Source organism: Microcaecilia unicolor, chromosome 5 (assembly GCF_901765095.1).
Source record: "Microcaecilia unicolor chromosome 5, aMicUni1.1, whole genome shotgun sequence".
NCBI classification, from domain to species: Eukaryota; Metazoa; Chordata; class Amphibia; order Gymnophiona; family Siphonopidae; genus Microcaecilia; species Microcaecilia unicolor.
The window spans coordinates 180,578,646-180,591,325 of NC_044035.1; the positions used below are offsets into that span (position 1 = coordinate 180,578,646).

The window sequence follows — 12,680 nt, forward strand, 5'->3', positions numbered from 1 at the left end:
ACCCAAACTACAGTAAGAAAACTTTATTTAGCCTTTCCAGCACTTATGATCAATAAGCAAGACTTCACACAGCTTCAGAAATTTGTTTACTAAAAGATTTGACTTTGGCCATTCCTTAAACACAGGGCCATATTTTCAGCAGACCCAAGCTAAATAGACAACTTATCCATTCAGCATACATCATTGCTAAACAGACAGGAGCCAATATTCAGCCTGTGGGCCGAATTAAACCCAGATATTCAATGTCTGGTGTCCTGATTTTACTTTAAAAATCATAAATATACAGACATATCAATATCCAGACATCAGCATTGAATATTCAGTTCAGGTTAGCACAGTTACAATGGCACCAGCTGATAGAAGAAAGTGCCCAAATAGCTTAATATATAAAATTAGGATAGACTTTTTGCAGTCTTAACTTTATTCACTTACTGGGTTAGTGAACTGAATATCACCACTAACCGGGTGAAGCTTAGCTCTATCCCAAACTGCTCCAGCAGTTCCCAAAACAGTGCTGTGTTAACCGGACAGTGCCTCTGAATACATTCTCTGACTAAGTGCTGCTGAATATCGCCACCCAGCCTGCTCAGAATGGTTTAACCAGGCAGACGACTCCCCTGCCTGGTTAAACCCTTTTGTAAACTGGGTCTATAACTTTTTAAGGACTCCTTCACTCTGCCCCTAACCCAGACCACAATTATATAGATAGTATCAATTTAAACAACCTTAGCAATTTACACAACCTAATAATATATGTATAATTTTTTTTTTAATATATGGATAAATTACCATTTTTCAAAAAGGGAAGATGGTATCAGGCAAATTTGATTAACTTTTCTAATGGGGGGGGGGGGGGGGGGACAAAAACAGTAATCCATGAAGGTGCAGATGATATCAGCTAGCCATATGTCAGTAATGCTTCTGACATCAATCCATGCAGAAGGCTGGACGATATGGAAATAGGAAAGTGATCAATGGAATCCATTCTAGTAAAAGATAAAGTGGCAAGTAGGAAACCTCAAGACATGGTGCTAGGACTATGAAAACTGCTGAGGATTTTGAAGGAAAATATTCTTAAGTATGGAAATTTATATTCTTCTACTCATAATAATACTGAATAAGGAAACCACAAAAGTAGTAGAAGTACAGTTTGGCTATACCTTTAGCAGTATGGACCAATTGGGCACTGGATGGGCTAATTCAGGTATCCCCAAACTACAGTCCACAGGCTACATCTGTCCCCAGACCACCAAACTTTCCCCTTGACAGCTAGATCTGGCCTGCGGAATGAGTTTTACTTTTCTTTTACCACATGGTGTCCATAGTGGCACTGAAGTCTGGCAGAGGTTCCACACATAGAAAAGAGTATAATGAGGACCCTGGATGGATAAAAATACAAATTAAGATGGCACAGATGTAAAACCATTCCTTTTGTCTAGAGGACAATGTTATGGAGCCATCACTGCCAGAGATTTTGGTGAGGATCTATTGCCATTACTGTTGCAGAATATTTTGGTGAAGAACTATTATTGCTGCTGTGGAAACCTCTAACAAGGCGCAATTGCCAGGGGAGATTTTGGTAAGGAGTTGCCTATGTTCCTGGACAGATACTCCACTACCACTTTCGCTGACTTTGAGACCACAAGCAAGGAACTAGGGATGGCATTTTCTCTGTCTGGAGTGGGGCTGAGAACTGGTTATGGTTCCAGAGCCCTGGCACCACATTATTCCTGGGAGAGCTGCAGAAAGCTTACAGCTCACCCAGGATTATAACAAGGGCTCCAGATGTAGCAGCAGGAAAAGAAAGAGTTGGGAAATGTGCCCTGAAACTCAAATAGAGCATGCCCCTTTGATACCCATAGGATCAGGTGAGGAAAAGGAAAGGTCAGGCATGTTATGAAAGTATTTAAAGTAAAGGGAGGGGAGGGGTGAGAAAGAGGGTAGGGCATGAGAAATTAGGAGGAAGATGAGGGGGATGAACATATGCACTATACAAACCTCCATATACTTTCTCCCAGACCCACAGTAGGCAGATGCCAGATGAAGGTAGGGCATGTTTCCTAGGAATGTGGCATGTTTGCTAACTTCCAAGAAATATTATTGCTGAAAACCACCATCTCCCACACACCTTTCTCAGTATTTCAAATCATCACAAGGACCAGATATACTTTCTTAAAATACACCTCTCCCCTGGCCCTTGTGGTGAACCAACATGTTCTAGGTGACTCTTTTCATGATAAGGTTGAGAGGGAGGTGATCACTAACTGGTCTTAACCCTTCCCACTGGGGCAGAAGCCCCTGGAGACAAATCCTCTGTGTGAGAGGATATTGCATCCCCTGGAGGGCAGGTTCTGACTAGAGAATCACTTTCTGCTTCATCAGGGTGATGCTCTCCTTTTAGGTGACCTCCCTCTTCCAAGGCAGGGTGGACTTCCCTACAATGTCCCTGTAGGTCTCTTTTATATGCTTGCCTCAGCTCCTCCATTACTAGCCTCAAGAGATCAGACTCTTTCTCTGAGAGTCAAGAGCTCTTTGCATCGAATGCACACATATAACCTCTCACCAACTGGGAGATAATCATATATGTGATGCAACACAGAAGAATGGATAGCACCTCTCTCGCTGCTGGACTGCTGTCTGTACCTTGGTATTGGTGAGTTGTTTAACTAAATCTTGTTAAAGTTGTAGTAATATTAGACTAATATAAAGAGCGTTAAGATTATATGGTACACATTGTATAATTTATTTATGTTTGCGTCTCAGCAAGTGTAAATAAATTGTTTAGAGCAACCACTTGCAGATGACAAAAGAACCCTCTTTTGTCAGTTCCTAGACCAGTTGGCTCCATGAAGCAGTTTTTTTTTTATTTCATCTAGGAATTTTATCTCCCTAGCATTTTGTGACAAGGTAGGAGCCAGGGCTTGTCACACTAGTGTGAAAAAAGCCTACTACATGTCCCAGAAGGCACTGAAAGCACCAGCTCAAAAACCAGAGTGGTGCTGCCTTAATGAAATAGGAACTATTTCAAAATTAAACAGAGTAAATATCTCTTCAAACACACTTGCATAAGTAAATGCATAAGTAACTCAGCATGTTCTAAATTTGTATAAACACATTTTGATAAATTTTTAAAGGATTATCAGAGTTAATAGCATAAATGTTGCAATCCAGACTTTCCAATGCAACAATATGCAAATCTTCATCGATCCATATTTTTTCAAATTTTCAATTATTTAAAATTTTCCAAATAAAATTGTTCAAATGTCCACATAACTCCATAGTTAGTGAAAAAATTTTTTTAATAGTATTGAGACAATCCATACACATCTCAAATTTGAAAAATGTCACTGGCAGCACTTAACTTGCAGCTGTTTTCCACAGTGTAAGAACCTCCACCAACATGGTCAGGTTTCGAATCTTCCTCAGGGAAGAGGGTCAATTTCTTGCCGCTAATGCATTCTCTCACATTGACAAAAAATTAGTAATTGAGATAATTGAAATACCCATTATCATACTGTTAACAGAAATTAGGGAAGCTGGCAAATTTGTCAACATTTCTTGATTTGTCTGCCCATTCTGGCCTGGTGAACAGTAGTATAGCCCTACCAGAATTCTCTTTCCCTTCATACATGGGATTTCTATCCATAAGGATTCCACATTGCTATCTGTTTCCTGCTGGATTTTTATTTTGTTGACTCAATTTCCTCTAACATATAGCGTAACACCCCTCTACTTCGGTCCACTCTATCATTGTGATATAATTTATACCCTGGTAATTCAGTGTCCCATTGGTTGTCTTCTTTCCACCAGGTCTCCGAGATGCCTATTTTATCTACCTTTTCATTTACTGCTATGTACTCTTAACTCTCCAATCTTATTTTTTAGGCTTCTAGCATTTGTAAACAGATGTTCTAATTGCATTTTTTCTTTTCATCTACAAGCTACTTAGAAGCTGACAGGGATCTTTGCAATCTTTACTCTGCTCTCCCCTTAAAGGTTCCTGGTTTTCCTAAAAGTCCTGTTTTCATGGTATCCCTTCAAGGATACCTCACTCTGAACTATGCACTCCTTAGCAACTGTTGACTCCCCCCCCCCCCCCCCCCCCCCCCAATTCTAGTTTAAAAGCTGCTCTATTTCCTTTTTAAATGTTATGGCTAGCAGTCTGGTTCCATTCTGGTTAAGGTGGAGTCCATCCTTTCAGAATATGATCCCCCTTTCCCAGAATGTTAGAACATAAGAATAACTTTACTGGATCAGACAAATGGTCCATCAAGCACAGTATCCTGTTTCCAACAGTGGACAACCCAGGTCACAAGAACCTGGCAGAAACCCAAATAGTAGCAACATGAGACTGCTGTAAGGGCTTTCAATCCTGTATTTTGTGCGATTTGCCATCTTAGGGGACCCTCCCCTCCTTCTTCTGACTACAGAATTTTATGGCAAACAGTGATTACCTCGTACATAACAGCTGAACCAGTTTTAGATGCACCTGCATTGTTGGAGCAGAGGATGGACTCCAGCTTGCAGAGTGATACTTCACTGAGCCCATCAGGCCTTGTTACTCCCTGGTTTTATTTATTAGGATTTATTTACCGCCTTTTTGAAGGAATTCACTCAAGGCGGTGTACAGTAAGAATAGATCAAACATGAGCAGCAGGCAATTAGAGCAGTAAAAATATTCGAACAACAATACAAAGTATGGCATGGTATACTACTTGCAATGACAACACAATATGTACTAGAACATTATAATTGGTAGTGAGGGGTAAGGCAAAGTTGTAACATATAGATGAGTAAGAAAGTAGGAAGAATTAGAAAGTAAGGTGATTGATTTGAAGAAAGTTGAGCTCTACAAGTCCTGAAGCAATGTCAGCAATGTCAACATCAGCCCCACATTGAGGCATGGTGGTGTCACTGCTGGAGGGCATTGCTGAGGGAGTTCAAACATCCAGGAGCGTCCCAAGACACAATCATACCCTATGCAAAATGCCCTCTAGTGCCCATGACCACTCTGCTGTGGCCACCACAGGGGAGACAATGGACAAGAAGCAATTTTTGTGCCCCGTATAGCTGCACCACCCACACAGCCCTCAGGGCAGCCTGCAAACAGCCTTTCTCTCTTGTTATAGAGTTGATCTGGAGCCAAAAGATCCAGGATGGAAGTCCATGGCAATGGAAGGAGGAGTGTCATTCCTGTGATTGTTACCACTGGAGTCAGCTTTAATAGATCCATGACCGGAAGCCCCCAGCAATCTACGACTGCTGAAACGCTGTTGCACTGAGAGCCCATTCTCCCGGGTCTAGAGTGTTGACTGAGAAAGTCTGCATGAACGTTTGCCGTTCCCGCTACATGAGACTCCAAAAGGGCGGCCAGGTGAAGCTCCGCCCAACACCTGTTCCAACTGCTGTCTCCTCGTCTCCCCTTGCCAATTGACATAAGCCACTGGTGTGGCGTTATCTGATAGGATGTGTACCTATCAGAACTTGCCTTTGAGCAGTAAACTAAATGCTTCCAGAGCCAACCGAATTGCTCTGGTTTCTAAGAGGTCGATTGAGCAGCAAGTCTCTGGCCAAGATCAAAGATCCTGCACAAACTGACCAAGACAGTGAGCTCCCCAGCCCCTGAGGCTGGAATCTGTTGTGACTACTATATACAGAGGCGGATCCAGAGGAATCCTCTTGGTCAGGTACGTAGTTTGAAGCCACCAACAGAGGCTGCCAAGCTCCCGAGCTCGCAGTGGCAATTTCACCTACAGGCAATCCTTCTGCAGTGACCACCTAGACAGTAGGGACTTCTGCAGAGATCTCATGTGTGTCCTGTCCTAATGTACCACTTCTATCATCACCGCCATGGAGAACAAAACTTGTAGATAATCCCTTGCCTTCAGTACCAACCATTGCAGAAATACGCAAATCTGAACCTGCAACTTGAGAATCCTGTTCTGTGGAAGAAATACTCGACCCTGAACTGTATCGAAGGTAGGTATATATAGGTAGTCGAGTGTCTGAGACGGTACTAGCTGACTCTTGAGAGAGTTGATCAGCCAACCAAGAGACTGAAGGAACTGCACCACTCGGGATGTGACCTCCAGACTTTCTTGATATGACTTTGCCCTGATCAGCCAGTCATCCAGGTAAGGATCGAGCAAAGAGTCTCCGTATGATAACTGGTGACTCTGAGTGTCCGATTGACAGCCTTGAGATCCAAAATCGATTGGGAAAGACCCTTCTTCGGGATGACCAAGAAAATGGAATAATGTCCTTGCCTGATCTCTGAGGGGGGAACTGGGCAAATAACCTGCAGATCAAGAAGCCTTTTCATAGTACCCAGGACCACGCCCACCTTGAGGTGAGAACAACAGGGAGACTCCACGAAGGCGTCTGGAAGATGCCACACCAATTCTAAGATGTAGCTGTCATGAATAACCTCTAATACCCACTGATTGGAGGTAATCCAGGCCCACCTCCAATAGAACTGTGTTAAGCAAGCTCCCAGAGGAATCAGAGGCTGGATCAATAAACTCTCATTGGGCAGGACAAGCTGCCGAATAGAAAGAGTCTCCTGTTTCTCTGCTCCATTTCAAGCTCCTCGAAAGGACTGATTCCTTTGAGAGAACTGGGACTGCTAAACCGGAGCTACTCTACCAGCTCTAAACCAACGAAAATCCCCCAATTCTCCCAGAAAGCAGACCACAACCCAATGCCCTAGGCTGGTCTTCAGGAAGTCGAAGCACCTTAGTATCTCCCAGACTGCAAACTTGTCTAAATTCTCCAAACAGCAAGGATCTCCTAAAAGGGAATTTACTCAGCTTAGATTTAGAAGCCGCATCCACTGACCAACCTCGCAGACAAAGAGAGCACCTCACAGCCACATTCAAGGCCATGGACTTAGAAGAGGTCCTCACATAAAGCATCCACCAAAAAGGTTGAACCCATCTCAATCTTTGCTACTTCGGGGTCTATCAAAGTCAAGTAATCCGAAGTTCTATCCAAGTCTCTCTCAGACCAGCAGAAACAAGCCCTAGCCACCAAGGAACCACAGATAGCTGCCTGAACTGCCAAAGCGGAGACATCAAAACTACTCTTTAACAAAGCCTCCATACAATGATCCTGAATGTCCTTGAGCTGTACCTCCATCCACTGGGACAGTATTCCTCTTAGTAACCGCTGAGACTACCGCATAAACTACTGGAGACTTGAGAAGGGACTTGTCTGAATCAGCAACTGGATAGAGACGCACCATAGATCCAGCAAGCCGAAAAGAAGAATCCAGCACAGCCGGTACATCCCACTATGCCTGAATTATATCTCTGATATCCTGGTGCATAGGAAAAGGTCTTACCCGGTCTTCTTTCACCAGGAGATCTAATTTCGGCCCTCCAGGGCCGTGGACTCCTCTTCTTTAAAATGCAAGGTAGAAGCCACCAAAGAAATAAGCTCCTGTAAGTCCTTTTTGTGAAAAATTCGAACCACAGATTGATCCTCCCCCGGGAACAGACTCCGCACCCAGGTTCCCTGGACCGAACTCCTCAGAAAATTGTCTCTCACCTAAATAATCGGGCTCTTCCAGCAAGGGCATCTCCTGATCTGGTTCAGAAACCATATCCTCCTCTAGATTCCAGGACCCCCCCTAGGACGATTTGCTGAGGCCACCTGCCTCTCTATCAGCCACCTAAAGGGGCTGAAGCTGGACCTGACTTTTGTAACATAAAAGGCCTTGTACGTCTGAAGGACGAATTCAGGGGGGGAAACCCCCCTCCGGTACCCCTGACTGCTCAGGCACAGTTATTGCGGACTGCTCTGATGAGTGCAGCAGTAGGGGAGAAGGCCGATCCACTGACACCGCGCATGTCTTAAAAAAAAAAAAAAGAAAAGAAAGTAAAAGCACACCCTGGCGCCTAAATATAAGACTCACAAAAGCTACTTGCACATAAGTTTTTGCAAGGCTCATTTAGGCACAGGAGAACAGATGCCAGTGTGTGCTAGCACTTGTTTTCTTTTGGACATGCACACAAGAAATCAATTTACCACAAAATCTTTCTATGCATGCATCCAGCATGCTCCCACCCCCTCCCCCTTAGCCACAAGTTTTCCATGCACAAAATTTGCATGCAATTATCTTTCTACGTGGCATGGCATTACATTTGAGGTACAAACCATGCTTTCAGACATCCATGCATGATCTATCACAAGCCTTTCTGCATTAACATAAGAAAGCCATACTGGGTCAGACCAATGGTCCACCTAGCCCAGTATCCTGTTTCCAACAGTGGCCAATCCAGTTCAAAAATACCTGGCAGAAACACAAACAGAAGTAACATTCCGCGCTACTAATCCCAGGGCAAACAGTGGCTTCCCCATGTCTCTCTCAATAACAGACCAGAATTGAACACAATACTCAAGGTGAGATCGCATCATGGAGCGATACAGAGGCATTATAGTATTCTTGGTCTTATTTACTACTCTTTAATTTGTCAATTTGGCTCAGTACGTCTTCACAAAGTTGTCTAAATCTTCTTCCCAATCTCGTCTCCTCTGCTGACAATCACCTCTGATTTTCTGCTTCTGCCTGCTCTCTCCCCTACAATTGTCTATCTGTCTCAGGATGGTGGGATGCAGTGGCGTAGCAAGGGTGGGGCGGTGGGGGCGGTCCACCCCGGGTGTCAGCAGGTGGTGGTGGGGGGGGGGGGGGGTGCTCCGCTCCTGCTGCTCCCACCCTGCCTTTAAAAAAAATTTGTGAAACGGAGTCGCAGGCAGCGCTTCGCGTCTGCCCTGCTTGTAAAAGAAGTAAATCTCCTCGTCATCGTCGAGTCTTCCCTCACTGTGTCCCACCCTCCTCTGAGGGTGTGTGTGTGTGAGTGTGTGTTAGACAGAGGGACAGACTGAGTCCGAGAGTGAGTGTGTGTGAGAGAGAGAGACAGAGGGATTGAAAGAGTGAGTGTGTGTGTGTGATAGAGATTGTTTGTTTGTATGTAATGGCATCTGTGATGTGAGAGAGTGCTCTCCTTATGTGTGTATTGCAGACCCCGTCCCCTCCCTGCCTCGTCGTTGCTACTTGAAGATAGGGATTATTGTTTGTAGCGATGGTGCCCTCTGACTGGTTGTGTATGTTGGAGGGAGGTTGGCGACGTCTTGCTGAGGATGTGTAGTTGGGCGCTTGTCCCTGTTGTACCGAGGGTGGTCTGCGGATTGTGTCGCCGATTGTCCGCCGAGTGTGTACGGGTTGTAGAGCCCCAATATCTCCCTATCAGCGGTGGCTGCACTGTAGAGCGAAGGGGAGCAATGGAGGCTGCAGCTGCTCCGCATCAGCGCTGAAAATTATTCTTTGGGCCATATTATGTGTGTGAAGCAGATCTCGTGATCCCCCCTCCCCGGCTCACCAATCTTCGGACGCGTGGTAAAAGTGTTCGGCTACCACAGGGAATCCTTTTAATTTGCAGTTCCGCCTGAGCTCCTGGGAGGGTGACAGGGGGAGGAGAAGGGAAACACTCCTCCCCCTGCCTGGGTCGCGTTTTTGTGTGGTGCGTCCGTGCTGGATACGTTCGGTGAGTGTCATAGCTCCGCCCTCGACATCATCACGTTTGACGTGTGGGCGGGGCTGACACTCATGTAGGAAAATCGATCTCTGCCAACTCACTTTTAGAACGTTGGGTAAGTGAGGCTTCAATTAGAACGTTGGAGTTGTCTTTTATATAGAGAGACATTTGTTTCTATTTGTTAATTTGTAAAGTGGTGATTGGTACTTGTTAGTTTTTTCAAATTTACATCTGCTGTCTTTATATTTTGCAAAGTACTAGGGGACATTTTATGTTTCTGTGGTGTTGCATTGTATGCAGAGTCTGGCATCTTGGGGGTCAGTTTAATTTTTGTCTAAATAGAAAGTTTATTATTACTTATTCTATAGTGGATTAGGGTGTATCTGTGTTTGTGAAAAAGACATGGCACTGTTGGCACTGACTGTACAGGATCGACGATCTGTACTATTCTGTCTGGTTTTGTTTTACAATAGGTGAATTGATGTTCTAGTGCTCACTGTAGTGTTTAAGATACTTTCCTTTTCCTTGTGTGATTCGTAGAAATGACTGCTTATGGTATGGTAGAATTGCTCTATAGGTCCTGAGTGTTTTGTATTCTCGGCATGCCTAGTACTGGATTTTGGAGGGGGGTGTTAAAAAATGACCGGCCCCGGGTGTCAACTACCCTAGCTACGCCACTGGTAGGATGTTAAGGCAGTCTCTCCGATGCAGGCTACTGCAGGGAGAATTTTGTGACAGTCTCTCATGCTCTCTCTCTGTCTTTAAGCTCTGTATACATGCAGGACCCAAGGCAACTTGCAGCCAGCGTTTTTGTTTTAATTATGGATCGACAGCAGTGGTGTGCTGGAGCCGGCTCGCTCCGGCTCGCAAGATCCGGTTGTTAAATTTTGGCCGGACTTGCGAGCCGGTTGTTGGAAAGGGCGAGCCGGCTCTCCCTCCCTCCGCCCTCCGGATCCAGTCCATCACAGATCCTACCTTGACTATCGAATTCTTCAGGGCAGGCAGTGTTGCCTGCCCGCTGCTATCGCTGACTTTCCTCCGCCGCCTGTTTGTGCTTTAAAAATGGCCGCTGAGACTTCCAGAGGCGGCCTCGCGAGACTTCTGTAAGTCTCGGCGGCCATTTTGAAGCGCGATCTGGCGGCGGAGGAAAGTCAGCGATGGCAGGGGCAGGCAACACTGCCTGCCCCGAAGTATTTGATGGCCAAGGTAGGGTCGGTGAGGGACCGGATCGGGAAGGAGGGAGGGAGGGAGGAAGCAGGAGAATTTGTGAAACAAGTCGGGAGGGGGTGGCAGGGGAGAGAAGGGGCACTGCTGGGCATGGGTGAATGGAGGACAGGGGAAAGGAGGGTCACTGCTGGGCATAGGTGGATGGAAGACAGGGGAGAGGAGGGTCACTGCTGGGCATGTGTGGATGGAGGGCAGGGGAGAGGAGGGTCACTGCTGGACATGGGTGGATGGAGGACAGGGGAGAGAAGGGTCACTGGCCATGGGTGGATGGAGGGCAGGGGAGAGGAGGGTCACTGCTGGGCATGGGTGAATGGAGGACAGGGGAGAGGAGGGTCACTGCTGGGCATGTGTGGATGGAGGGCAGGGGAGAGGAGGGTCACTGCTGGACATGGGTGGATGGAGGACAAGGGAGAGAAGGGTCACTGGCCATGGGTGGATGGAGGGCAGGGGAGATGAGGGTCACTGCTGGGCATGGGTGGATGGAGGGCAGGGGAAAGGAGGGTCACTGCTGGGCATGGGTGGATGGAGGACAGGGGAGAGGAGGGTCACTGCTGGGCATGTGTGGATGGAGGGCAGGGGAGAGGAGTGTCACTGCTGGCCATGGGTGGATGGAGGGCAGGGGAGAGGAGGGTCACTGCTGGGCATGGGTGAATGGAGGACAGGGGAGAGGAGGGTCACTGCTGGGCATGTGTGGATGGAGGGCAGGGGAGAGGAGGGTCACTGCTGGACATGGGTGGATGGAGGACAAGGGAGAGAAGGGTCACTGGCCATGGGTGGATGGAGGGCAGGGGAGATGAGGGTCACTGCTGGGCATGGGTGGATGGAGGGCAGGGGAAAGGAGGGTCACTGCTGGGCATGGGTGGATGGAGGACAGGGGAGAGGAGGGTCACTGCTGGGCATGTGTGGATGGAGGGCAGGGGAGAGGAGTGTCACTGCTGGCCATGGGTGGATGGAGGGCAGGGGAGAGAAGGGTCGCTGGCCATGGGTGGATGGAGGGCAGGGGAGAAAAGGGTCGCTGGGTATGGGTGCATGCTGGGCAGGGGAGAGGAGGGTCACTGCTGGCCATGGGTGGATGGAGGGCAGGGGGAGAGGAGGGGAGAGAGAATAAATGCTGGACATGGATGGAGGGGAGGGAAGAGTGAGGAAGGAGATAAGATAAGGGAAAAGGAAGAGAGGAGAAAAACTGCACATGGATGAGGAAAATAGGCAGAAGCTGAGGACCAGAAATGAAGAAGAAAGGAGGAAAGGAAAGAAATAAATGGAAAGGAAGCCCTGGAAACGGAGTTAAGAGGACAGATAGCAGCAGAATCGGATACTGGGCCAGCATGATCAGAAAAACAGTCACCAGACAACAAAGGTAGAAAAAATCATTTTATTTTCATTATAGTGTTTGGAATATGTTCCCTTTGAGAATCAGGTGCTCAACATTAAAAGTTTATATTTATTTACTTATTTATGGCATTTTATCCCACATTAAACATGAATTAGATTGGAACCTGGGATCATTTAATTTTTTTTCCTGGAGAGAGTAATGCATTGCTCCCCCACCCACTGGCTATAGCCAGCTCTGCAATTTTGGGAGGCGCAGAGGTGGATGGGGGGGGCGCCGAGGTGGACTGGAGAGAGAGCCTGTTGTTAAAAATTTACAAGCACACCACTGATCGACAGGCTAGCATAGTACACATGAAAATGCAGCTAACCTATGGTACCCCAGGTACTGAATATGGAGGTGGCCTAGTGAAAAGCAATCTCTGTGCAAGGCAGGCCCAGTTTCAGGCCATTGCATAGTTAAGCCAGTGCAGCCTAGAGAGTATTGTGTTTAGTGTAATGCATTTGCTTGACCACCCTTCAAACTAAACCAGGAAAGCAGTTTTAAAAACACACACACACGAGGTCACGTGATGTCGTGCTAGGAGA

The 12,680-nt window shown here is 46.6% G+C and overlaps 1 protein-coding gene across 1 annotated transcript in view; it reads right to left on the bottom strand.

Moving 5' to 3' along the window:
* The window catches only part of WDR59 (WD repeat domain 59), a 355,903-nt gene that overhangs the window by 66,243 nt on the left and 276,980 nt on the right, over positions 1-12,680 (bottom strand). The window lies entirely within an intron of this gene.